The sequence below is a fragment of the Lates calcarifer genome, unplaced genomic scaffold (assembly GCF_001640805.2).
Source record: "Lates calcarifer isolate ASB-BC8 unplaced genomic scaffold, TLL_Latcal_v3 scaffold_37_80, whole genome shotgun sequence".
Classification (NCBI taxonomy): domain Eukaryota; kingdom Metazoa; phylum Chordata; class Actinopteri; family Centropomidae; genus Lates; species Lates calcarifer.
In genome coordinates, this window is record NW_026118159.1 from 264,718 (window position 1) to 291,545 (window position 26,828).

The following is a 26,828-nucleotide window of genomic DNA, read 5'->3' on the forward strand; positions in this document are numbered from 1 at the left end:
GTTCCGAGTCGTACAGATCCGTATGAATCCATCTTTTTATCCTGGATCCTGAGCTTTGGAAACACTTGAAATTTCTCCACAGTGGGATCAATAAACCGTTATCTCACCTTGTCCTTTTTCCAGACGCTGTAATGTGCCGCTTCACTGGAGCGTCTGGAAGCTTAAGAGTCCCGATCCGTCAGTTAAGTGCTGCCGAGTGAAGGAGAGAGTTTCAGTAACAAGCCTGTGATCAACACGTGTGTTCAGTCGATGTTTGCTGAAGGACTGAAGTTTAAATATAGATCAGACGAGGCGCCAGCCTCTCCTGTTTCTGCACGGCGTCGATCTCCCGCTCTCTTCACTGAGAGTTTTGATCAATCACAGGATCAAGACCAGGAAATGTGGAGGAGGTGACCAACCATGGGTGTTATTAACATTTCTGTCCTTTGTCATCGACAGTAGACTAAAAGTATGGATTCCATACTGTGGTGTTGTAATTGATAGCAGAAAAGTCACAGCAAAAATCTATCAACCTGTCACTGATTATCATCTGAAAGGCAGAGTTACTGCCCTGCAGCACAATATGATTTATGATTTGATCTACATGTTCGGTTTTCCTGTTTCCAGTCTTTGTGCTAAGCTAAGCTAACCAATGAATAGTGAGATGTTGCTTCGTCCCTTTAGTTCACACTGATAGGATCTACAGCAGGGTTGTTACTGTGGATTTCATCACCTTCTCAGGTGTTCCTGTTATTTTGTCCACCCCCCATGGAGACTGCTCAGTGCTCTGCATGTGCATGCATTTAAATTCGCACACAACACACATAGCACTAGAGTCTTGTAACACAGCAAGAGTTTAAAACCTATAACCCATAATTACAGCCACTGTCATGAATATGTATGAACACAAACTCATTAATATTCATGAGCATGTTGGACTGATTAATATGCAACAAAAACTGCAACCAAAGGCGACAAGAGACACTGACCTGATCAACCGCCCTGTGTGTGTGTGTGTGTGTGTGTGTGTGTGTGTGTGTGTGTGTGTGTGTGTTCAGTCCACCCACGTCTCGTCACACGAGGTTACCACGGCACCCAACTGTCATCCCTGGTGACGATCTGTCGCTAATTGAAGTTCGTTTGAGATGACCTTTGGTTGATGGGGTGTTTACATACTGATACACACACACACACACACACACACACTGAACACATTAACATTCATGACTCAACACACACAGCAAATTAATGCAGACACACAAACAAGAAACGTATTATAAAGTGTTTGAAGAGTGAGGGGCGTTCGATCACACACAAAAACACACTGACATGAAACCGCAGATCCTAATTGGTCAGTTCTGTTCACCACAGGTCAGCAGCTCAGGAGGAAGGAGACATCATGACCGAACTACACAAGGGCATTTGCATCTCATGTAAGTGTTAAGAGCCTTTTATCATGTATCTTCAGCTGAAGTTCACCTTTAATGTTTGGTTCCAGAGCCTGGTAAAGTTTGACTCTGCAGATGAACCGTTATCTGCCAATGGTTCATCTGCAGAGTCAAACTTTACTGTTCTTGAGAAAACTGCAACTTGGGAGAAGATTTGTTTTCCAGCAAGACAGCAGGTCGTTGATCATCTCATTATAACACAATGTTCTGCTGGGAAACCATGAGTCCGAGTATCCACCTGAGTGAACGTTATCCCTCTGTAAAGTGGCAGGCTTTACTGCTTTGTCCTCGAACGTCTCCATTTGGAGCAGGTGTAAACAGTTTCTGCTGGGAAACTTTGGCCCCTTCATTCGTCTGAGTGTTACTTTGACACGTACCACCCATCTAAGCACTGTTGCAGATCAACAGGGATGCTTGGTCTACAACAATGTTAGGATTGGTGGGACGTGTCAAAGTAACATCCATATTGAATGTCAGGACCCGAGGTTTATCAGCACAACGTTGTATTGTGATGAGATGATCAGTGCTGTTCACTTCACCTGTCCACTTTTGAACTATGTCTTTTATCTGGAGTCACCTCGTTCAAACAGCAAGAAGAAAAAGCCTCAGTAAAGGTGATGCATGAGGCTGTGGGCACATGTGAGAACAGGACACCTTCCTCCTGAGTAAACAAAGGTGTAAATAAAAGATGTGTGCAGATATTCAGAGGAATGAAAGGCACTGAACACACACAGAACAGGGATCAGGTTATTGATCAAACAATACTCAAGGACAGATATGATGAATCCACACACAATCATACATAACACTGATGCCAAACAAACAGCAGAGCCCTCATATCTCTCTATCAGACAGTGACATTTTCCTTCACTGCTATCTCTGCAGCCAATCACAGAGAGGTTTACCCAACAAAGGTTATCCTGAGCAAGAGGAAGGAAGATGAAGGTTCTTCTTGTTGTGTTTTACAGGCTGTCAGGTCACGCTGAGGCACAGGCCGCCGTGGCCTTGACTTCACGGGTTCGACTCCAACATGCGACCTTTGCCACGACCTTTGTCATGTGTCATCCCTCATCTGTCTCCCGCTGGGCATCCTGTGTATCCACTTCCTAATATCGAAGGAACGCCATGAAGATAATGTCAGATAAAGGTTCCCGGGTCGTCAGCATGGCAACGCAAGAATTCAGTAGGTAATTATGGGCCGTTTAGTTTTTATGAATTCAGCCTAAAGCATTTTAAACATCAGTGAGGTTTTAAAATGAATTTGGATGGAAGTGACCTTGGAGAAAGTCCCCAACACTTTTCAGTTTCACTTGTTTAATTCGGTTTAATACAGCCGGACAATCTGGCAGATTCCAATCAGATAATAACTATCGCATCATTTGTAGCTGGTATTAAAATGTGATCTGTATCTGAGGACTCACAGAGCAGTGTTGATGGGATCTGCCATGAGAAACGGACCATCAGGTCTCAGGCAGAGTCAAAGAGGTGGAAACATGGACAGGAAATGCAGAAAAGTTCTGTCCACGAGTCAGTACATGTTGCTGGAGAGAAAATCAGCCATCACGAGTCTTTAAAAGTCTTTACAATGAAAGGAAAAAAAAGCAAATTAATAAATGAAAAATAGGAAAACAAAAAAACAAAAAATCTTTTTTTTGGGTGTAAATCATTGGACAAAAATCTTCACAATCAGTGCAGTACTGATCAAGAACAGTTACTGTACAATTGTCCAAATCAAAGTCCACTAAGGTCTGACAACATTATGGACTGGATTCCATGAGAAATTAAGAGAGTAAGATCAGACTCCATTGACAAAAACAGGAATCTGAGCAGAAATGCATTATGATAGATTGAAGAAGTTTGGAAAATCTGACCTGTGAAGCGACTGTCCCAGTGATGAGGAGAGTGCTTGGTTCCCTGTTCCCACAGCTGAACCTCATGCAAAAGTGCAGTCAGGGACCATAAACGCTGACAGTCCCTCTTGACAGAAAATGGCACATTCTCCATCAGAAACAATTACCATAGAAACTGGTCATTTCACTGATTCCCTTCTCTGCATCGCAGCGAGCTGTCTGAGGGGAAATCATGCAGAACATTTATTGACAACGCTGCCACTGCTCCCACCTCTTTCTTTTTCATGGCTCTGTTCCCTTTTTTTTTGCTGTGCAGAATGATGGGAACAAAGATGGCACATTGAATAATGTGCAGTCATTTCACTGTCATGTTAGATGGCAGCAGGTAGAGACTCAGAAGGGCAAACTCAGACAGATAGATGCTTTACAAAGCTTCTGCTCAGTAAGTCAAATTGAAGAGGAGACAGGTGTAGAGGAAAATGTCGGCTCGTATCCAGCATATTTTAGACTTTTTGCAGAGGCTCAGCTTTTTCGTCTCAGGGCTTTTGTGATCACCAGTTGACATGAAAACAATGAGCAAAATTAATGAAAGACCAAAAAATAAAAGGAGGAACCACCTTAAAAGTCAACAGTAAACATTTGTCTGTGATATCCCAGAAAGTCCTGATATCCTGAAATAACCCCCTGGTTAGAAACACCTGGACGAGATGACGTTTGCCTCGAAGAGTTTGGAATAGACTCAGGAGGTTGTAAATGCTTTGTAAATGTAAATTTAATGTCAGAAAGTTCAAAAAGAAGGGTTTGGTTTCTTATTGTGGTTACGTGATCAGTTTACTGAGTCATAACAATGCTGGGTGTCTGGGATGACTCAGTGTAGGTTTTATCAGACTGAAGGTTTCTATCTGTAGAAAGCAAGGTCTCAGCTGTCATTCAACCTTTTGAAATGATGAACGTCAAAAGTATAATTAGGTATTTTTTCTCTCCTCAGTTTGACTGGATTAAATAGATGGATTAAATTTAGAACATGAGTCAGAAAAGGTGAATTAATAGATAACATTCTAGTCTCCACACAGGCTGAAGATAAAAAATGAAGAAGGTTCTTCAGGAGGATCCTCCGTTGTTCTGATTGAGATTATTTATTCATGTTTAAATTTCACCTCCGAGGGATCAGTGTTCCAGAGAAAAGCTTTAATTACATCCTGATATCCACCATGTACAGATAAGTTAATATTCAAACACTCTAATTAAAGCACTAAAACTTAGCTGAGCCATTCAAAGGTCTGATCATTTACCAGACTACCCCCTCTGAACCACATCCAGTTTTCTGTTCTAATGATAGAGAATCCAATCAAGATGTTTTGACTGTTGGGATGTGGTGGTGTCCATCGGTTTGTACAAAGTGTTGCTGGTCTTATATGGACACCCAGCACATTTGTGACCTGGGACATCTTAAAGGGTTAAACCAGGAGGAGCTGCTGGTTACAGGAAGTGTTTTTCCCCCTGTTCATGTTATTTTCTGTAGGTGAGGACAAAGTTTGACTCAGCAATGTATCAACAGAGCTGTGAGGTGTAGAAATGGCAGCAGAGGCTGAAGTGGTGTCAAGTAAAACAGCAGCAGGTAATCAGGTCTTTGTGATGGGTGACGTTTTCACAGGGACCTTTGCTCAAACAAACAGTGAACCCCATCACTGTCTAAACTAACCCACCAACTCAATTGTTTGCTTGTATAAAATCCACCTTTGGCTGCAAAGCTGACACCCATAAATCTGTTTTATTCTTTAAAAACTAATCCCAAATGATACCACTCTGTCTGATTCAGAACCATCAGTTCAGTGAATAACAAAGTGAAAAGGACCCACAGGGAGAGAGGGAGTTATTTTCTGGGGGTTTAAACTGACAGAATAAAGCAGCACTGGGTGTGGGGGCTCAAACAGCTTCAGTGCACCTTGACATGAATTCTTAAAGTAACTGGATGGAAAACACATCCAAGTTCAAAAGGAAAATTGTCAACTCATATGCTTAACTGGCTGCGCTTAATCAGAAAACCCCCCTTTTTCTTTTCGTCCATGAGGGGATTATCAATAATTGATTAGAAGTTTGTAACAGCTTGAAGTTTCACATATCAAACATTCTGCGATACTGAGGAATGTCAGAAGTGGAAAAGATGAAACAATATAAAGAAAGGCAGAGCAGTGTGGAGATGAGTGTACAGCAGAGCTCCTGCTGCTCCGTACAACTGCGTCACAATCAAGGGCAGATGCACTGATGTTGCAGTGCAGTGTGGGAGAAGGAGAGTAGTTCTCTTGTTACATGCACCTGCAGGTAAACATGTCCATGAAATTTGGCAGTGCTGTCTGAGAAAAGGATTTTGATTCTTATTCTCTGACCGTGTTCAATAATAATAATACTCTAAGCATGATGGGAGATTAACTGCCTCATTAGCTGAATATCCACATCATCATTTGACGCTTTTATTTTGACAGCCTCCTCGTCACTCACCTGAGCAGCTGCAGCAGGAGGTCTTTATTTGTAGTTATGAGTAGTGAGGTAAAGTTCAGTGTCAGTCTCCCAGCTGTGTTAGTATTCACCCAGCAGTTCCCACACAGCTCCTCTGGCTGTTTGTGTCAAACCTTCAGCTGTGTCTGGGTTTCTGCTTTTTGTATGTGTGTGTGTGTGTGTGTGTGATTTTCTATGCATGTGCATGGGCTTATTTACGTCTGTGTATGTGTGTGTGTTTGTGTCTAAGAAAATGAGGCTGATAAAGAGCTTATATCTATCCCAGGATTGAATGAGAAGCCGTTTTGTCGCGGCGAGGGACTTTGGGAGATGTTTGTGTGTTTTGTGTGTCTGTTGTGAGTCTGTGTTTCTAAGAGTGTATGTCTGTGTGAGGAGAAAACAGATAGTGGCTGTAATTGAGAGATAGTCGTCACTGATGTGTTGTCTTGTTGTTGTGTTTTGCTGACGCCTTATTAGCCTTCTCTGCACTCCGGTTGGTCTATTTTTGTCGGAGTAGGAGATTCAGTGAGTCTGAAACCTTCAAAACACTCAGTGAAAGTTTGTCACCTGCAGAGGAATACACTCGCTCTCTGTTCACCTTTGTTTATCGAGGAAAAGGTGACCAAACTCCTGACGGGCAGATTCACTTCTGGGAGCTGACCACGGCTGTCCAATCCCGTCTATCTGACTCTGCCAAGGGCACCTTGACTGAGAGTTGTGGAGTGTGAGGAAGTTTCTTGAATTTAAAATCCAAGAGGAACAGAAAAGCAGCTGCTGCCCAGAATCTGCTGCAGAATGCTCTTTTAACAGCTCTTTGTTGAGGTAATTCAGTAGTAAACAAAGATGTTTAAACGTGCTAGTGGCACTAGAGGAAAAGTCACAGGATCATCCAGTGTTGAGATATTTCTGTCTAATTAGCCGGTACCTGGTGGGTTGGTATGACATGGGTCCTGGCCAGGTTTGGGTCTCAGGTTTAGGCCTGTGTGGAACTCGAGTGGATGGCATCATGGGTGAAGTGATAGCTCAGACTCTGAACTACAACTAGGACGAGTGTTTGTCTCCACAAAGTGCAGCAGCACTTCTGAATGTAAATCCAGCACGGTCCACTGGCACTTTCCAAGTCCTGTAAATGTACAAAACTCTTATTTTTATCCCTGTTTGACAGATACTTACATTACACAAGAGATAAGACAGTGACAGTGATCATAGAGAACACAAAGCTGCTCTATTTAGCAAAACTGATACATCAGGTATGTGGCTAAGAACCTGCTTGATGTATTGATATCAGAAGCTAAACATTCCCGTGAGTTTGATGTTTGGTTTGGAGACGTCTGATAGCAGTTCAGGGAAATTACATGCAGAGGAGTAGATGTGTTTAACCCGCACAGATACAGCGTGTGAGGTATTTGGGTCATTGAGTGGAGGGTAGAAGCTAAACAGTTTTGCTTCCTGTCAGTCGAGTCTGATAAAGTCCAGTCAGCTGGGGCTCAGAACACATCTGAAGCTGTGTTTTTGTCTCTGGTGTTTATTGATGTCGCTGCCTGTTATCTTGGCAGGGCGAGTCAAAGTCACCCTGAGGAGCATCGGTTTGGTATATTTTAGCAGCGGCTGTGATGTATTCAGCACATAAAGAGCAGGTGGGAGGAATCTGTTTTACTGGCAGCAGCAGCAGCTGTAAAATCTCAGCCACCCAAGTTACCGTCTCTCACTCTGTCTTTTTCTTCTCGTCTCTTCATAAAAGGCTGCATTCATACATTCCCACCTACTTCTAGCTGAGATTGGCCAACTGGGTGGAGGTGAGAAAGCTTCTCACCCTTCATGACAGCTGGCTTTTAACTCCGCTGTAGAGTGAGGCCTTCTGGATCACGTATAAACATTTGTGGGCAGACAGCATCTTAGAACGGGTTCTGACAGAGCGTAAACCAGCCATTAGGGATTCAGTTGCAGAGTCTCAATGGATGCCCCTCTGCCAGGAGTCCATCAACATGGCAGTGAAATGTGAAGCTGAAGGACATGACAGACACTGTTTCCTTTTTCCATTTTCTTGATTCTTCAACCGTCCAACTCTCAGAGCTGCTCGTCTTCTGCTGTTTTCATGCTGCCTTGCTTCAAAAAGAATTTCCTCATGTGAGACAATAAAGATCTGAACTGAGCCGAGACAGAGAGCAAGTAGAAACACACTCGACTGCGTTGGTCCTTATCAAAGCAAAAACCAAACACGTGCAACACAGGCTGCATTTCCTGCTGTGAGACAGTGCTGCTGATTGAAATGTACAGGTAATGATGTTGTGCTGTGATGAGCTCAGGTCAGAAGACACTTTGAATTTTAATCAGCAGCTTCTGATAAAACAGTAACAGGATACAGTGTCTCTGCTGTCAGTAACGTCCGGATGATTAAATTGTCACTTGAAATATTTAGGAGGTTTTTAAAAAGTCTGATCTTGTCGTGTCCTGTTCTGGAGCAGCCTGGTTCAGTCTCACCCATTTATTTCCATAAAAGCTGAAGATAAGATGAACTGGTGAAGGATTCTCTGTGATGAATGTAGTGGAAATATTATGAAGAAGATATTAACTTTCCTTCAGTCTGAGACAGACATAATAATGTAGTTGGTGGATTTTAGCTTCAGTGAAAGTAATTGTTCCATAAATGACTCAGTTTAATCTTTCTTTGTGAGTTTAGAGGACAGGCTGTGTAAAAGGCAGTGTGTCCTTTTTAGAGTCATTTTTCAGTATAAATTTCACATTAATTGTTGAACGAGAGTTTTAATGTTGAGACTTTCGACCTGTGGTTGATCTCTTCATCAGCCTCCTGCTGCCCAGCTCCATCTGTGGAGATAAAACAGACTTTTCTCTCATCCCTAAAGTTTCATATGTTGCTGTGTCTGTGTTTTTTGTCCATATATTGTGTATATAAGTTGAGTGTCTTCCTCCTGTCGACTCTTGTTGCCACACTGACAGGCTGTGAAAATGTGAAAACTGAGCAGTGACAGTTTCCAGTAAAGAATAGAAATGGTTTGATTTTTCCATGCAAACAAACTGATTGTGGAAACATCTACTGAGCACTTAGGTGACACATTTGACCTTTTTTCTCTAAACCGAGTCTCCTTTTCCAAACACTTCTCTTTAGCTGAGTGCATCTGCAGGCTGCATGCAACCTCAAAGTCAGAATAAATGCTTCTGCACCAAATGTTTGTTCTGACAAAATGTGGTTTTCAGTACTTCAGTCACTAATTTGATCATCTATTCTGTCACTTCTGAAATTACGACTTCCCCTCATGGTCGAACACACCTGGTTAAAACCTTCAGTACTCAGAGTCCTTCAGTGTTTCCCCTGCTCCCCGCTGGAGCTGAGCCTCATCAGAGAAATAAACTCTGAAAACCACGGAGAATCACTCCACTTATTTGAAATTGAAAATGCCACACCAGCTGCTTAACCGTCTCGGTAATCTCCGCCGCGCTGTGAGCACCCAAACCACTGAATCTGCTCGGTCTCTGCCCCCACGGGGGGATCTACCAAACTCCCGCTGAGTCTCAGCTCTGATAGATGTTGTTTCTTTGCTCCGGGACAGCTGCTGAGGATTTACTGTCAGTCCACGCAGTCACAGAGACAGGAGCAGGCATTGAGTTCTACTGGATTCTATCGCTGATCAGTTAAAACCACGGTGATAAAACTTTGCCCTTTGGTTCCCCAGTGATCTATTCCAGGTGTATTGACTCCTTAATGTCTGGTTCAGTTTGGTAGTTGGTTCTTAATGATTCCTCTGTGTTTGAAAGGGGCTACATTAATAAAGCTGCCTTGCTTTAAGTAGCTTTAAAACTTAAATTTAAATATTTTATTCACATATCTTTGGGATCTCCACTTGAATTAAGTTGTGTGGGTTCGTCTCAGCCTTAGTGACTGATTTAGTTTTTTGAGATGTGGCTGAACAAAAGAAAAGTTCACTTTAAAGTGGAAAACAATGAAAATCCAAGGAATAAAATTGTCCAAAGTAGAAACAAGACATCTCAAGCATTACCCTTTTATCTCTGAGCACTGGCCATGAGCATGTAGCAGGTATGAAAGGCTGTATTGAGATGACATAAAAAACCCTCCAGAGCTGAGTGCAGAGGGACTAACGCTTCAAATGTCCAATTCAGCTGAAAAGCAGAGAGAAAGCGAGAGCGAGGGGTGGGGGGCACTTTGTTCTGAGGTGAGTCGAGGATACTCCAGCTGATATCTGGGCAGTGCTCAGGTGATTCTCGGGCAGAGCTGGGGGTGAAGCTGTACTCGTAAACACGCTGATAGTCGTGGCAGTTTGACTTCTGGCAAATGGAGTGGAAAGTCCATCTACTCAAGTGGCAGAAGACACACAGACGACATTCTCCTCCCGTTGTCTCAGACGTACACACTGTTAAAGTGCGGTCACTTTGGCTTGAGTTTAAAGAGTTATGAAGCACAACCAGGCACGAAGCAGCGCTGTGTGACCGACAAAGCATAAGCATCACCGCTGCTAACAGGACATGATGGTAGCAGACGTTAATGTGTTGGGTTTTATGGCGTCTGTGACGGCAGATGATTTATAAGGCAGTGTAGGAGTCGTTAGTGTGTCTGTGTGTAACAAGGAGCTGGGGAATAAAATCTTCCTTCTTAGAGTCATAACTGCCCAAGAATTTCTTTTCGGAGTTTATTTAGAGACCACACTGGAATATCTGTTCTGTGGTTGGTTTGGCAGAAAAACATGAGGTGGAGAATTGGTAAATTAACCTCATTCAGTACCAGAGGAGGTAACAAAAGCCTGATGAAGTCAGTTGTCTGTGTTCAGGGATCTGTTACTGAGCCAGGGAGGAAACCTTAAGTTCATAAATAACACCATCACCACTCGAGGCTGTGTCAGTCACATGCTGCTTCGCTTCTCCGCTGAGATTGTCCCGTTTTAACCCCTGCTTCTGCCTCTTCTGCCCCCACCCCCTCCTCACCCCCTCCTCACCTCCAGAGGGAACATTATTCTCACCCTCCTTTCCTGTCTGCAGTCACCTTGCCTTCAGCTCTCCCTCTGTTTTTGGTCTTTTCCTTTTTGTCTCTCTGTGTTTCCATATTTTAAAACAAAACCCCTCAGAAACTCATAATACCATATTGTCTTGTTCTGTGTTATCTTTAATTAAAATGAGTCATGTTATGAATTAAAGCTGCCAGTTAAGTTGTAATGTCACACTGACACTTTCTAATTATGTTTTTGTCTTCACAGTCAGAGAAACATTGTTTTCTTTGACCTTTTTTATTCATGAGTCATTATCAGTTTCCCTTGTTCCATACTGGCTCAATACTGCATCATTTCCAAAGATTTTTCTCTCTACCAGCCCTTTACACCCCAGAGTACCAGAGTTATCTGGTTTCAGTTCTTGGGGCAGTTTGGTCAAACAGGGTCATTAGCGATGTTCGTCCTGTCTGTGTGGACGTACAGCCTTGTCTTGTCTCCCTCAGTTCCTCTAAAACTCTTCTTCAGTCGTCCTTTGTATAAGTTTATAGAACTCTTAGAAGCAGTGAGGGGACCAGGATCACCTCAGTCCCTCTCTGCACAATAGAAACTCGTTGTTATTCTGCTCTCAAAGCTCCAACAACGTAAGGAACATCAGAGTGAAACTCCACCACAGTGAACCCTGAACACTCATTTCAAAAGAGTTTTGTGTTCACTGACGTACAATCATTGTAAAAGGCTTCTCTTTGTGTGTGTATAGTGCTATTGTATAGTCTTGGGTATGTGGACAGTTGCTTTTGTGTTGCATACTGCCAGGACCTAAACTCTGTGCATTAAAGTTATCACTGCCTGAGTTTTATTGTTGTCGACTGAATCAGCTTCATTAGTTTTACATCTTGTAGATTCACTTAATGAAATAAATCGAGTGAAACTGAAAAAAATAATCTAAATTTAATCACTGCTGGATTAATTGATCACTTGTGCAGTGTGTTTTGGGGATTGAAGAGAAGAAAATGGTTGAGGCTGTATTTGGAAAAAAACGTCGATTATCCTCAGGTCTATTTTTTGAAAGTGCAGTACAGGAACAGTTGCAAATAATCTTTTCTGCCTGTATTTGTTCACATTTTGGCAAATTGTGCCCATTAGCTAGTAGCAGTTCCTGTTTGCTGTGTATACATGGATGTATTGGATAATTCTGATACTGAAGAAAATGTAAAAATGGAAACAACCTGCTGTCACCGTGACCTGACCTCAGAAGAGCAGCAGAAAGTGAATGGATGGACCTCAGCATTGGGTTAAACCTTCTAGGACTAAAGAACATATTGCAGTAACAGAGAACAGGTCTGGGTTTTGGTGACATATTCTCCTTTCTCAAAATGTGATACAAAGGCAGTGATGCTGCACAATGAAAGCAGCTGATGGAGTTTAATGAAACCTTAGAGCCCTTTGAACTTTTGGCCACAAACTTCCAGGAAGTGAGAAATAAAAATAACAGAGACAGAGATGCCTGTGGGTCTCTGAGTGTCCTCCACAGAGCACGACTCAGTGGAAGATAACTGCCTTCACAACATCATGGCGGGGTGTCACAGTGGCTTCAGGTTTCCGTGGCAACGCGCCAGAGGGTCCCATTTCATTCAAGATTTCTGTCAGAGCCCTCCGGACCTGCAGTCTCACTCACCCCGTCGCCCCGCTGAGGACTCCCCTCTCTGCTGATGATTGCTGTCAAATAAAAGGCTTCAGCTGCGTCTCGCAGCAGGATCAGAGCGTCGCCTGTCAGTCAAATGTGACGAGGCTGCTGATTGGTGGATGTGGAGTGTCTTCTGAGGACAAACAGCAGCTCTGACTGTCTGTTCAATAGAAACATTCCTCCACTGCATCCTTGTTGTTAGCCTTCTTACTCCATGCACGGTGATGTTGGTTGGTCCACTTTGATGTGGACAGTTGCCCAGTTGGATTACATTGCAGCAGCTGTTAAAGGTTACACTGTTGTTGATTAATCCTTTAACACCAAAATAAAGGTCTGTCGTGTGTTGGAATTAGTATATTCTGACTAGATGACGTGTAAACCTGATGTGACCTTAACGTAGTTGACGGCTAAATTTGAGATGAACGACTATGTTCAGTCACTGGTCCCTTGGCTCATGAAGCTGTTTCACAAATCCATTTATCATGAAAGTTCAGGCTGCAGCGTCATCAGAACCAAACACCAGACAGCAGCAGGAAGCAGCAGCATATATAAACAATGAGAGACTCTAGAAGTTCCTCTGTATTAATGCAGGAAACAGTTTGACTTGTAACATCGTGGGATCAGTTCCTCTGAGACTTGACCTTGATACTCTCTTCTTGATGCAGAGATGGCATGAAATTAATCTTTAAAAACTCTCTGGCCTCCTGATTGCAGGGCTAATCAAGTGAACTGACCCGTTCTCTCTCTCTCCCTCTTTCGTCTGTTTATTCCCTCGCTCTTCTCTGCTCCTGTGTGGCTGTTTATCATCCACAGCCTGGATAACTCACAGCACAGACTCTTCAACTTCGAAGGAACATTTCACTGATACGTCCAGGATTTCACCCAAATTCTGAGCTTTTTCCTCTTTTTTAAAAAAGTCTTTTCAGCACAGTACAAGCTGCTGGTTTCCATCCGTGTTTGTTTTGGTACAAGAACAAAATGACAGTTGGTGTTCCCATGGGATTTCTGGAGTCCTCTACCTTCAGAACTCCTCAGGTTACCGAGCAGTGGTTCAGTGTGTTGTTGTTGTTGTTTATGTCAAAGAACATCTGTGGAATCTAATGGAAACAGTCTTTATGTGCTGTTTTTCTCGTTCCCTCAGCAGCTGGGGGCCACAGGACAAAGGGCCCATAATGAATGTAAATAAATGTACATTTTAGTTAGAGGTTCTTGTTTCTCTGCTGCAGCAGAGAAGAGGAACAAACAGAGAAAGTAAACTTCTGCAAACTTCCTGGGCTGCAAACATTACACTCTGATAGCGGTGGATGAGTGATGAGACAATGGGCAGAGATGCATATAGAGCATCAACACCCCCCCCCCCCACCCCCATGTCCTTTGTGCTTGATTTGTGTCTTTCTGTGATATTTTGAGACATTACTCTAAAGTTCTACTGTTGGTTGAAAAATGAAGCCAAACTTCTTCACTCTGTCACGCTGGAGAGACATGGCACCGTGCAGCTGTAAGTCAGGAAACATCAACAGATATATAACAAAGACGGCATCAGACTCAGTATCTGCAGACAGTGAATCATCAATGAGTCGGACTGGGATCAGCTCCATAAGACGTTTGTAGCTCATTTGATTTGAGGATGTTTTCACACCTGAAAGGTTCTTGTTTTTGTTACGTCTGATCTTGTTACTTTTGCTTTCACATTGCAGTTTGGCATGACATGTTTATGTCCTGTCATCACCCATGTGTCTTGCATCTCATCTCCCTGTACCTCACGTTGGTTTATAGATGGGTGAGCGTCAGACATCAGCATGTTGTCAATACAACTCATCCTCTCATAAAATAACTTATAGGTTTTGACATTAATATGTGTTTTTTTTAAAAACCTGACTTTTGATTTTGTTGGTGTCACTCCTGTTGTTCTAACTCTGCCATTGCCGGTCCCAAGCCCGGATGAGAAAAGAGGAGGGTTGGGTGAAGGGCTGGCTACCCTTCCCCGTAAAATACAGATGGCTACAGCTGAAGATGTATAGGACACACTCTGCAAACCAAGTGGAACCCTAAAGGAAAAAGAAAGAGAGGCGGACCATGAAACGCCTGGCGCAGAGATGTGGATGAGGATGGGCCACAGCTGGAGAGGTTGGCTCAGGACTGGGATGCTTGGAGAACCCGTGTTGACGGACTACGCTCCAGGAGGTGTAAAAAAGTAAGCATTGTTGTTTTTCTTACTTAAGTTTGAGATGATGTTCTGAATTTGGAGCCACTGTTCCCATCACATGTTGAGAGTTTTGTATTGAATAACTGTAAACGCAGGTAGTGATTATTGTAACTGCTAGTTTAGCTCTTGGTCTGTTTGATTGATAAAGGAGCGTCTATAATATAGAGTATAAATATATATAGTATATATAAAGTATTTGACTCCAAACATTTAAAAGTCAAACTCTGAGGAAATGAAACAAATATTCAACAGCTGGGTATCGACAGAATCAGAGGGGAAAAGACGTTTGACGGCTGATGCATGAGTTTTAATAAAAGGCCAATAATATCAGCAGCATGTTGGTCTAATCTAATATGAATTCATCTTTATGGAGGAACACAGCAGATGGATAAATCTCCTGTCACTCTCTCTCCTCTTCCTGCGCTCAAGTGAACTATTACGATTTCATTTTCTTCTTCGACATCTGTTTCCTCCCTCAGCCTCTCCAATTATCCCAGTTCATGATTCTTACATTTTCTCTCAGAGTTTTCTCCAAAAGTCACAGAGGTGGTAGTATCCTGGTTTATACTTGTTTCATTATCTGTCTCCTTTGTCTTCCATCTCTCACTTTCATTTCCACTTCCATCCTGCTTTGTTATATTTCAGAGAAACATCAAGTAAGCAGTTGTTTTCGGTGTTCATCCTCAGCCGAGCAGTTCGCTGTTCCTCCTGGAAAAGAACTAAAACAGCAGAAAAACAAGTTTTTGTTATTATAAATGCACCTGCCCAGATACTTGCACACACTGATAAGCATCAGTGACACAGACAGAAGAAGACCTCGTTCGACCTCCATCCCCCTCAGCGGAGGTCGTCGTCCTCACATCCATCTAACTGAATAACCTGCTTTCAAAATGTGAGATATTGTTCCACTGTTGGGTTGTTTGTGCAGTCCCTTGTGTTTCTGATTTATTTCTCATGCGCACAAGCTGCTGTAGGAATATTCACAACTCTCTGCAAGGACAAAGGGCCGTGAACATCCTGCTGCAATTTGAAACTAAAGCCTGTTTTCAGAGCAGCCAGGGACCAAAATGCTTGTAACTGGTGCAGTGCTGAGCAAACATGGAGTACAAGACCAACAAACGTCAAAGTACATCCACTAAAGTACTTGTTTTGGTCACTGACAGACTCAGATTGTTATTCTGTGTCTGACAACATGATGGATACGATTCCTACAGAGACAGAGCTTTTTATTACAGAGTCAGATCCTTTAACTAGAAACATCATTATATATCAGCACCAGACTCCGTTGACAAAAACAGGGATTTTACTGGGAGCTGCTGGAATACCACTGCCTCCATCTGTTAGTGTGTCTGTGTCAGTGTGTGACTTTCACTGGTGGAAGAAGTAATCGGATCCTTTACTGTGAAAGTACCACACAGTAACACAAACAAACTGAAAGATCACCCACCCCCAACACTGATATTAATTTGGTCATTTTCCAGTGGGAACACACTATAGACCCAAAAGTTGCTTGCAGTCTGTATATATTCAGCAGCTACAGAGTAATCTGGACCTTTTACCAGTGTACACAGATCTGAAGGAGGATTTTAATAATCCTAACCCTTCTTCCTCAGACCACCACCCCTGAGGGACTTTCTAGGCCTCTAGAAATCCTTGAAAGTTAGTGAATTTGAAAAAAAGCAAGGGCCTTGAAGGGTTTTTCTTTCAATGAATGCAAGGTCTTGGAGGATCTTAAATTACAGCCATGACTCTTAGAGCACTTTTCAGCCTGTGATCGCTTTGATAAATTTATTTCCATGGCCTCGGGCTGAGGCTCATGAAGAGGAATCAGAGCTGCTGTTGTGGGAACTGCAGGACTGAAACCGAGAGCCAAAACTGGGCTTCAAACCACAGGCCTCAAGGATCAGGGATCTGCAGAGAGGAGATTTACTGAACTCACTGACATCTGTGCACAAGAATGTAGTTCTCATAATTTCATCGTTTTATCACATTTTGCCACAGTATTTGCTGTTATTTCATATTTTTATTTGATGTTAATGTTCTTTCCACACCGCGAGGCACATTGTGAGTTCTCTGCTGGAGCACTTACTGTTATTACCACTAAACTGAAGCAGTCAGAGTAGTGGCAGCAGAGTATGAAGTAACGCACAGACCTACAGAGGTCAAGAGGAAGTACTTTGTGCTTTTATGTTGACAGAACAGTAATTTCCTGTTCAGAAGAAAACATGTTCTTTTTAATTTCCTGATCATGACATAAAAGATGAATGATTGTTCCATGATCGTGATGTAGAGAGATATCAGAACACATTGTGTTAACCGCACATGTTCCTTGTTCCTATTGTTCAAGGTTTGTATATTCTTCATTGATCTACTTTGTTCCTCCTAAAGAATAGAAAACAACTATTTTTCTGTATTATATATATTGATCAAAAAGGTGCTACATTTCATATGACTTCCTTTCTTGTCTTTTTGTAGCTGTGTAGCTCAGCCTACAGTGGGAATCCAGAACCAAAAAGTTCTACGTTTAGAAATGGAAATTCAAGTGGTCAGAGAACAAAGTAGACCTTTACTTCTCTTTGCTCGGTCTCCAGGTGTTAGCCCGTGATGGGAGACTTCAGAGAGAGAGAGCGTTCCTATTGGTTGTTCTACAAAGGCAGATGCGTGTGCACTTCCTGTCAGATGGATGAAGAGTTTCAGAGATGGAAGAACTTTGCTGTACTTCTCCTGGACAGGTAAGATGCTGCTAACTTTCATTTTCCTGCTGCAGATTCTGTTTATAATTCTTCATCATTTGATACTTTTATATTTTTACATAAAGTTCAGTTATAGAACTTATAGACCATAAGCCCCCCCCCCCCAAAAAAAAAAAAACCCCAAACAAAACAAAACAAAACAAAACCCCTTTGCTTTATCCTTCATCTACTGGGCCATGACAGTTGCTGTGAGTAGTGAACATGATTTCTTTACTAAAACCTGTAGTGTTTTTGGTTTCTTAGACTAGAAAAGACACCAGCAGGTCTTGGTGGGTGGGTTTCAGGATTCAGGAAAGATTCAAATCCTATGGTCCCAGTTTGGAGCATGAGGTTCGCTTCTGGATGACTTTGTTGTAAATTTGTCATGTGATCTGCATTAGGTGTAAAAACTGATTTGATATTTTAAATGTTAGTCATACATTTTATTCCATTTAACCCCTAAGGGACAGTTAATTCTTGGTGAAGGTGAAATGTCTGCAGGTGTGAGTGAAAATAAAAACCTGAACTTTTCACCTACGAGCTTCTCTGAGTGTTAGACAGGTTTTAGAAACACCTGTTATCTTCAGCTGCAGCTGTGAGCTGAACATAAATTACATCCTGCTGCTGCTGGAACATTATGGACAGAATATATAATGTACATTACTGGATGCACACATGTACATTATACTCTGTGAGTGTGTATGTGTGTGTGTGAGAGTTAATGGAGAAACTGCTGAAGTTCACAGCAGCAGTGTTGCTGGAATTCACTGATTTTACTCATCCCTCATGGTTACCATGGTTTCTGAAATACTTATACATTAAGGAATAGTGCGTGTGTTTAACCATATGTCCACAGAGGCAGGTATATTTTCGATTCTTGAATAATGGATTTCCTGAGGAGAAAATGATTTCTCTCATAATCCCCCTTTATTCATTAAATAATATTCCTTTGCTGCACTCACTGTATTCGCTGTACCAGAACACTTCATATTGTACTTTTCCACATGAACTGCATTAGTTCAACTGTCTGCTCACCACATAAAATATGTTCACTATATCAAATATAGAGTATTCACAAATTCATGTAAAATGTGTTAATGTGGAGATAATGTTAATATTGAAATATTCTTGAATTTTTGGGAAGTCGGTCGTCTTTTTGCTGATGATACCCGACTATTTGTGAGAGGAAATCTCATTTATAAAGTGAAGTTACTTTGAAGCAGACATTTCCACTCTTTATTCAGTCAAACATGGCACATATTGTTGGATTCAGCATGACCTGCAACCATAGATGTCCTTATCTCCAATATCTATTTTAGATAGACATTCATAAACGCAGTAAGATTTCAGAAAAAAAAGATGCTTCTTAAATGCAGAAGTTGCCTGAGAATCATTTTGTTTTTAAGTTTTCGTCAGCGTGACTTTTAATGGCATTAATCCACCAAAATATAAACAAAACACATTAAACAGAGTAAGTTTCTTGTTTCCATCTTTCAGATACCTCACTACCCTCTGTGGCCCTGCCACGTCTTAATTATTCATCCTCATTATCTCTCCTGCCTTTGTCCTAATTGGATGACTTACTGGCTGCATTGATAACTACAAGAAGATCATCACTCTTTCTACTGAGTCAAGGTTTTAACGATGTCAGAACATCAGTGTGATCAATAGAGTCGGCTGATCTATGGGATAATCAATAGTTCAGTTCATTATGGAGGAGATGGGGTGAAAGCTTTAGAGAGGCAGAGAGAAGATCACTGTCTGTTAATCATGTGGCCTTTAATATAGTGTCAGAAAGTGAAAGATGAGCAGAGGAACAGAAATTTAAATTAGAGTAGTGATTCTATGTGACCTGTTTCAGAGAGGCGGAGATGAAAAGAGAGATGGAGGGAGAGGAGAGTAGATGGTAGAGGAGGATAAGAAGCAGTGCCACTGGGTCAAAGAGTTCCTGAAACTGGCACAGATACATATTTTAAAGATTTTTAAAATCAATAATGTTGGTGTGTTTTGTACGTCCAGTTACAGTGTTTTCTGTGATTTGATGTTGGAACATATTTCAGAGATCTAATGAAAGTACCACACAATAACACAGAACACACACAGGTAGTGATATATGGAGCCTCTTGTCTAAATTCAACACAGGTCACATACGTTGTGTTTTGCAGTCAGTTTCAAACTCTTCATGTTGTCTGAACTAAAACTTTGTCCAGAGGCATTCGGTTCACTTCAGCCGGTTTCCCACAGGTAGAGGAAGTGGTCCAGCTGCTGTTTATCCATCTCACCCACCCACACATGAAAACCTGCAGCTGAATGCTAACAGGTTGCTGCTCGCTGCGTCGGCGGGATTCATCCGAATAAATGAGAACTTTAGTAGAAACAAACAAGGCAGGAGGAAGTGAAGGAAAGAGAATTAATTTCACTGACATAAACTAATCATATAGCATTAAATGTAAAAGGTTTTCAGTACAAACTTTACTTTTAGTTTAGTAAAAATAACTTTCAAGAATTTATACTTTTGAATTGTAAATGATTTTATATTATTTACTGATAAATAAAAAATATATAAACTTTTAATTAATCTGTTTCAACTCAGACCAAATAAATAAGATTTGAATGTTTTCCACACTCAAATAAAAATGAATGAGAGGAAATCATTAAACACAGAGGAAACAATGAACATCAATATTTAGTCATAGTTTTCACACACACACACACACACACACACACACACTGTCCTGCATAATGAGCTGGGCTGATACTGATGCAGTAGAGAGGATAATCACATCTTTAATAGTGTCTGTGTGTGAGGGAAAGATTGAAAGATGAAATGATGACCGGACAGTGTGGAAGGTCAGACTGGGATTACAATCAGACTCGACTTAATAGGTTTTTAGTTTTTATCTCAACACACTTGGTCAAGGTTAAAGAAACATGGTCGTAGAAGATACTGTGTGGTTTCCACTGTGTCCACTGGGTGACACGTTCCTTCATCAACTCAGTCCTGCTGCAACAAATACTCACCAAATGTAGATTAATCCGCTGCTGAAAATAGTCCCCAACAACTGCCCTGTTCCATGGGATTTGTTGACTTAAGAAAAATATAGAATGAAAGAGTTTTATCCTTAAAGATATGATCCTAAGAGAAGAACGGAGAACTAGGTTTGTGAACTCTGAGGACATTTTGGAAAATGTGAGGATATTTCTAAGATTGTGAGGACGTCGTTTGGAAGTTTGGACCTTTGTCGTCAAAAATGTTAACATCCTTTGAAAGTGAGCTGCTTTCTGACTAAAAGAGGACATTTCACTGAAGACATTTTAATATTATTTTGACATTTGTGGAAAGTGAAGACTTCCCTTCTTTTTTGAAAGAAGGGAACATTTTATGATCATGAGCATTTAATGGAAGGGAATTCATTCTATCAGTAAGAGTCCTCACAAGTATAAAAGTGCAGTTAGTGTGTGTAGGAGCCATTTTTCACCACCTACAGGCTGAAACCCAGTTGCTGGCTGAATAAATGTTTTCTCCAAATGCTCAGAATACATGAATTTTAATGCAGCAGACACACAACATGTCTGTGTGTGTGTGTGTGTGTGTGTGTGTCTGTGTGTGTGTGTGTGTGTGTGTGTGTGTGTGTGTGTGTGTGTGTGAGCGACGGATGGATGGTCGATGGAGAGAAAAGATAATCAGTCAGAAACTCTGACCGATGTTTCTGAAACCTGGAATCATAGCTGATGTTTATTTTGCTGTTTTCTTGCCTCCCTGTGATCGTTCTGTGTCTCTCTGCTTCTTTCTACCTTTTCTCTTCCACTTCTCTTATATTCATTTATTTATTTCCTGCCTCTGTCTCTACTGGACCTGTTCCACTTGTACAGCCCTCTGCAGGCATGCTGTGATGCCTCTCCACGCAGCAGGTCATCTTGTGTATTACTGTCCTGCTGCAGTCTCACTGTGAGGCTGGATGAGGTTCCATGTGTGGATGAATAGAGCTGTTTTGTGTCGTGTTTCGACCGTTTCTCATCTGTAGCTGCACATTTCTTTGTTGTTTGACATTTGTAACGGCTTGTTTCTTCACCTTTCACTGTGGTTTGCGTCAGTCTGTTGTCTGTACCTGCTGTTCTGTGATTACTGACATCTGTTGCCGTTTAGTGGATGCTTTCTGTCATTTCCAGCTGTTCGTCTCCATTTGCTTCTAAAAATGCACAGAATGTAACGTTCTAACACTACAGGTCTCTCAATCCAGACAGTAACAAAAGATGCAGTTTACTGATGCTGTGGAGTAGGTTAGGATTCCTTCAGTGTCACGTCTCCTCCTCTGTGGAACAAACAGACCAGGTGATTAACACCAGTAAAAACACTGAATTCTCTGATAGAGTTTGGTGGAGCTGCTGCTAACGTTAGCTCAGCTCGTTTCTCTGATAACTTCACATCCAGACTAAAATATTTCATCGTGTTAAAACACTAAAATCATTATCGTGATTGAAATGATGGATTTCTCTAGGTTTGAAAATCATGTAAGAAAACAACTCAACAACATATATAACAGGATTTTTTAGACGTTTTAATGTTGAGGAGTTCCAGATTAAACCTTTAAAGGTTTTAAGAATTATCTTTATCAATCACCAGCTTGTTCACAGTGTGTTATAAAGCCTGTGATGCTTTTGTGAGACAGTGAGAGACAGTGAGAGACGTCATGAAGGTAATATATAGCTGTGACGTTGTGCCATCTGTCAGAGTTTTTCTCTTTAAAAACAGTGTGTGCTGTCAGACGTGACGACGAGGTGTTTGATGTAAATCTGAAAAGGACCAAAACATCTTTTTATTCCAGGTGCCTCCTCCGTCTCTTTAATGTTCATTCTGTTTCATTTCTGCCTCGTATCCTCTCCTTCCTCTTCGTCTTTGACCTCATTCTGTTTGTCACTCTTTTTGTTTACTGCGCCTCTTTGCTCGTGACACTGTCTCTCAAATGCTAAATTCTCCTGGAGGAAACTGGCAGTGACATCTGTGACATCTTTCAGAGAAAAGGACAAAAATCAACAAGAACAACCACCTACAGAGCAACGAGAACATTCATATATTCACAGGAAGCTGAGAGGTGCAGTATAGACTGGTCTTTCTAACAAAAGCATTTGAGGAAGGGGTTAAATTTTCATTTTCTCACAGTTTGAGCTTTAACTGGAACTTTTTTTTTAAAGACATAATCTCATGTCCTCTGATTCTTTAATGGTTTAATGGCTCCAGCAGGAGAATTAGCTTCACCTGCTGTTTTATCTCCATGAACCGACTCTACAGCAGCAGAGCGACGTCTTTCCTGGAAATTCATGAATATTTGTGCTAAATTTGGATGGAAACTTGTCGTCTTTGAAGTAAAATCCAGGGCAAACAAAAGGTTAATAATGCAGTGAGTGCATGCCCAGAAATAAATGAAGACTGTGCAGATGTAACTCAACTCAGAGCTGCTTTAATCTGGATTTTGGCTGAAGCTGTAAACATGGTCACTTCCTCAGTTTCCGTCTCACGTCTTCCCTCTCTGTCTCATAATCTTTTATTCCCTCCCTTCTCTCTCTCTCTAGTGTTTCTCTTCTTCATGTCTCTGTCTCTTCGTCTCATGACAGAAGAAAGATGAAAAGTCAGACTGATGCGTCAGTTTTCTCCTGCAGAGCTCCCTGAGTGCTCCTCCTCTTCATCCCCTCAACCAGCAGTGGTTCAACGCTGACACTGGCTCAGACTCATTTTTAGCTGGACATTCGTCCTGCTCAAGTGCTCTTCAGCAAGACACAGAGTCGCTCTGAGATCCATTAGAGTCGTTCTGTACGCAGACTAAGAAATGAACTTTTCTTTTATGGCGTTTCTTTTCCACTTTAATCAGGTTTTTATGGACATTTTGGTCCTTTGGTTTCAGTTTCACTGAGTCATGAAATAACTTTTGCTCCATCTGTTGGCAAACAAAAAGCCAGTTTGTACCACTGAGGTTTGCTTTCATTTTGAATCATAATACACACATATGTAAACAACAGACAGTCAGAAAGCCTGTGTCTGTGTTTTCTCAAAATTAAGAAGAAGATATCAGACACGCCACATTTCCCATAAATCCTGGATGTTTTGATGCATCTTCTCATTTTAAAGGACTCAGTAGAAATATCAGTATTTATTCAGCCACAGAAATCAGAGCAGAGTAAAGATGAAGAAATGGGTAGCGTTAGTCGTAGTCATAGATGGTCCAGGCTACAGAGATGCTGCGATCATTCCTGAACTGTAAGCTGCTTATTTTTGTCATTTTTGCAGCGGTGGTTTGAAAGTACAAACATGGTCATCAGATCAGAGCAGCATTAACTGGAGGGCAGGTACAAACAACATGTTTTGTGTTTTTATTGAGAGGACTTGTTGCTGGTCACCACTAACTAACTGAATCTGTCCATTGGAGTCGTCAGATTTTAAAGCATCCTTTAAAACATCTCTCGTTCTGATTCTCTGAAAACACAAAGTATTTTAGTCATATTTTAAAAGCTGACAATAATGTGAGTGCACGTAGAGCAGAAACATTATCTTCATTATCTGAGTGCAGGAATCCGTATGTTTGTGTTACCTACTGGGTTCAATCCTCTTTGCTCACAGTCTGTTTACACTCCACTCTCTGAGAGAAAATCCTCCTTTGTCTTTTTGGTTTGTGGACGATTCAACATCTGTCCAGCTTATTACAGACAGTGAGAGGCTTCCATTTATCCTGTTTTAGCTTCAATGGCCTCTTGTCTGCGCACACACACACACACACACACACACACACACACACACACACACACACCAGTTTGTCTGTCTGAGTGCTATCATTAGCGAGACAGCTGAGTGTCCATTTACTCTGCGGTGGTTCACCGTGTCCTCAACCAGCCGACGCTCCAGTCGTCAAAAACTGAACAGTGCTGAGTCATGACACCGTGCTGCACACATGAAAACACACTTCACACACACACACACACACACACACACAGCGGTGAACTGTGACGTCTGTCTTTTCTCTTCTTTTATAATCTCCCCACACTCACTTGATTGATTAGTTTCCTCCTTTATTGAAGCGTCCAGATGCACAGAACTACTCTGAGCTGAAATAGAAGAGAGGCCCTGCATTACATAACGATGGCTAACACAGAGTCAAAGACTGACGAGGCTGGACGGTAAATTCTGTCCTAACTTATCACACTTCATGCTGCGTATTAGAGAGCTGATGACTAATCTACAGACAGTAATTTAAGGAGTAAACAGAAGTGACCTTTTCAAATGTTAAATAACTGGGACGAAGATAAGACGCATAAAAAAGGTGATACTGTGTAGGCAAGACAGAATATTCTAATATCATAATTGTCCTAACTGTGATCATTCTCGAGGGTAAAACATCCAAACTGTGTTAAAACGCAGTCGTACTCAGCTCTGTGATCTGTGGAGGACACCGAGTCCAGAGCTGCCTCACTGGATCATATCTGTTGTTATTAGGAGGCAGGAGTTTGATGGATACACTGTTAACTCGTGAAAATAAAAACTCTTCATGCTGCACATTTTGTTTCTGTAACAGTTCAGAGAATAGCCAACAGGGGAAAGAGCACCCGGACAGACAGAAAACACTTTGGATTTAACGGTTCCTCACTGGAAACTTTGTTTGATAAGTAGTTTGTGAAGGGAAATGATTCCATTCAAAGGACTGAGCCGTCCTCAGTGATGGTGGAGCTCAGACGTTAAGGCCAGAGGAGTGAGGACAAGAGGAAACATAATGACCAGAGGAGAACCTGGATCCTCAGAGACCGTGTTATTAGTGCTGAGCTGGAATCAATCAGATTGAAATCGTTAAATGGGCTAAAACACAGATGAGCTCCTTTAACTGAAACAAATACCTCACATTCTTCACTGATCATCTTTGTGTTTAACATCATTCATCATCACTGCTGCTCCACGTTTCCTCGAACAAACCCTCACTTTGTTTCGTCTCATTTCTCATTTAGCTGCGAGCTTAGAGGCTCGAGTGTGTGGAGTGTGTGGAGTGTGTGTGCATATGTTTAAGTGGCAGAGCGGTGGAAATTGCTTTTGCCATCAGAAAGAATTCCTCATGCAGATATATGTATATATATATGTGTGTGTGTGTGTGTGTGTGTAGCTGTATTCCATCAAACGCTCTCCTCCCCAGAGGGAAAATCAATCCCACTGCAGTATATAAGGTCACACACCTTTAAAATGAAGCCACACACAAGCACACACACAGTGGGAGGCGTGACATTAAGACAGTGGAGGAGAAAGCCTTCACCCTCATAAATACTAACTGCTCTTAATCCTGCCCCTCAACAATCCAGCTGCCATGTTGACTGTGTGTGTGTGTGTGTGTGTGTGTGTGTGTGTGTGAACATGCCACAGCCTCCAAATGAAATATATATTCCTGGTTTAATTTTCCAGTCTGTTTATGTTTGAGGGAAAGCTGAATGACGGCGACACGTCGCTCACAGCTAAATGGAATCCAGTCTGTTTATGTTGCAGGTGAAATGAACATTTCAGCCTCTGATGCACTGACTGTTTGATCTCTCTGTGTCTTCCATGGTTTGGTGTTGAAGGCTTTGTTCAGACTGCAGGTGAATCAGACTGGTTTGTTGGAGCAGATCTTTATCTGCAGGTGATCTGATCGGACGGATTCGTAGATCCTGTGGTGACGAGCAGACGACTGCTGACAAACCTAATCTCGATTCCAGTTGGTGGAGACTGTTGACTCATAAACTGGCTTCAGTTAGGTGTAGACGATCAACAGCCTCATGTTGGTGCAGTTGACTGCAGATTAACATGATCTGGATATTGACTGTCAAAGATAACCACGACTATATATTATATATAACTACAATTATAGAGTGATATGAACGTGTTGTTAGATTGACTGAAATGACCACAGGTTAAAATCTTAATCCTGATTGGTTGAGGTGACCACACAGTGACATTTTGATTCTAATTGGTGGAGATGACAGATGCAAACGAATGATCATTGATTATTGATTGGTACAGATTAATACAGATGAACATAGCCTTGATCACAACTGGTGGATTCTGATTGGTGGTGGATATGGCGCCATGGTGGTTCAGTGGTTCGTACTGTCGCCTGTGGTTCGAAGCTTTTCTGTGTGGAGTTGGAGACTGCTGACTCATATGATCTTGACAGGCGTAGATGATGAACAGACTAAAATGATCTTGGTTCCCACTGGTGCAGATCACTGCAGATTAACATAATCTTGGGACCAGAGAAAACTGCACACTTGTATAATCTGGATTCAGATCTGAAAACACCACCCATGTCTCAGGAAGCCTCCGCACAGCTTCAGGCTCCTGATCTGAAGCAACATGTCGTTTCCCTGAAGAGACACAAAGAAAATAAAAGTCTGATGTCTCTCAGCAGGTGGTGCAGCTCTTTAATCTACTGACAGACGGAGACGTGGGGGGGGCTGTGTGTTTGAGGAT

General features: G+C 41.8%; 1 protein-coding gene and 1 long non-coding RNA gene across 2 annotated transcripts in view; both read left to right on the forward strand.

The window, feature by feature from the left end:
- Positions 1–362: 362 nt before the first annotated feature.
- Positions 363–2,848, forward strand: LOC108874809 (uncharacterized). The gene is made up of 3 exons (XR_001959780.1): positions 363–389; positions 1,351–1,412; positions 2,396–2,848. It is a non-coding gene; the product is annotated as an uncharacterized LOC108874809 (long non-coding RNA).
- An 11,494-nt stretch (positions 2,849–14,342) lies between these two features.
- Positions 14,343–26,828, forward strand: part of npy2rl (neuropeptide Y receptor Y2, like) — a 93,417-nt gene continuing 80,931 nt past the window's right edge. The window contains exons 1-2 of the mRNA XM_018663244.2: positions 14,343–14,609; positions 17,213–17,353. The gene's annotated coding sequence lies outside the window, so the exon portion shown is untranslated. The remainder of the gene's footprint in view (positions 14,610–17,212; positions 17,354–26,828) is intronic.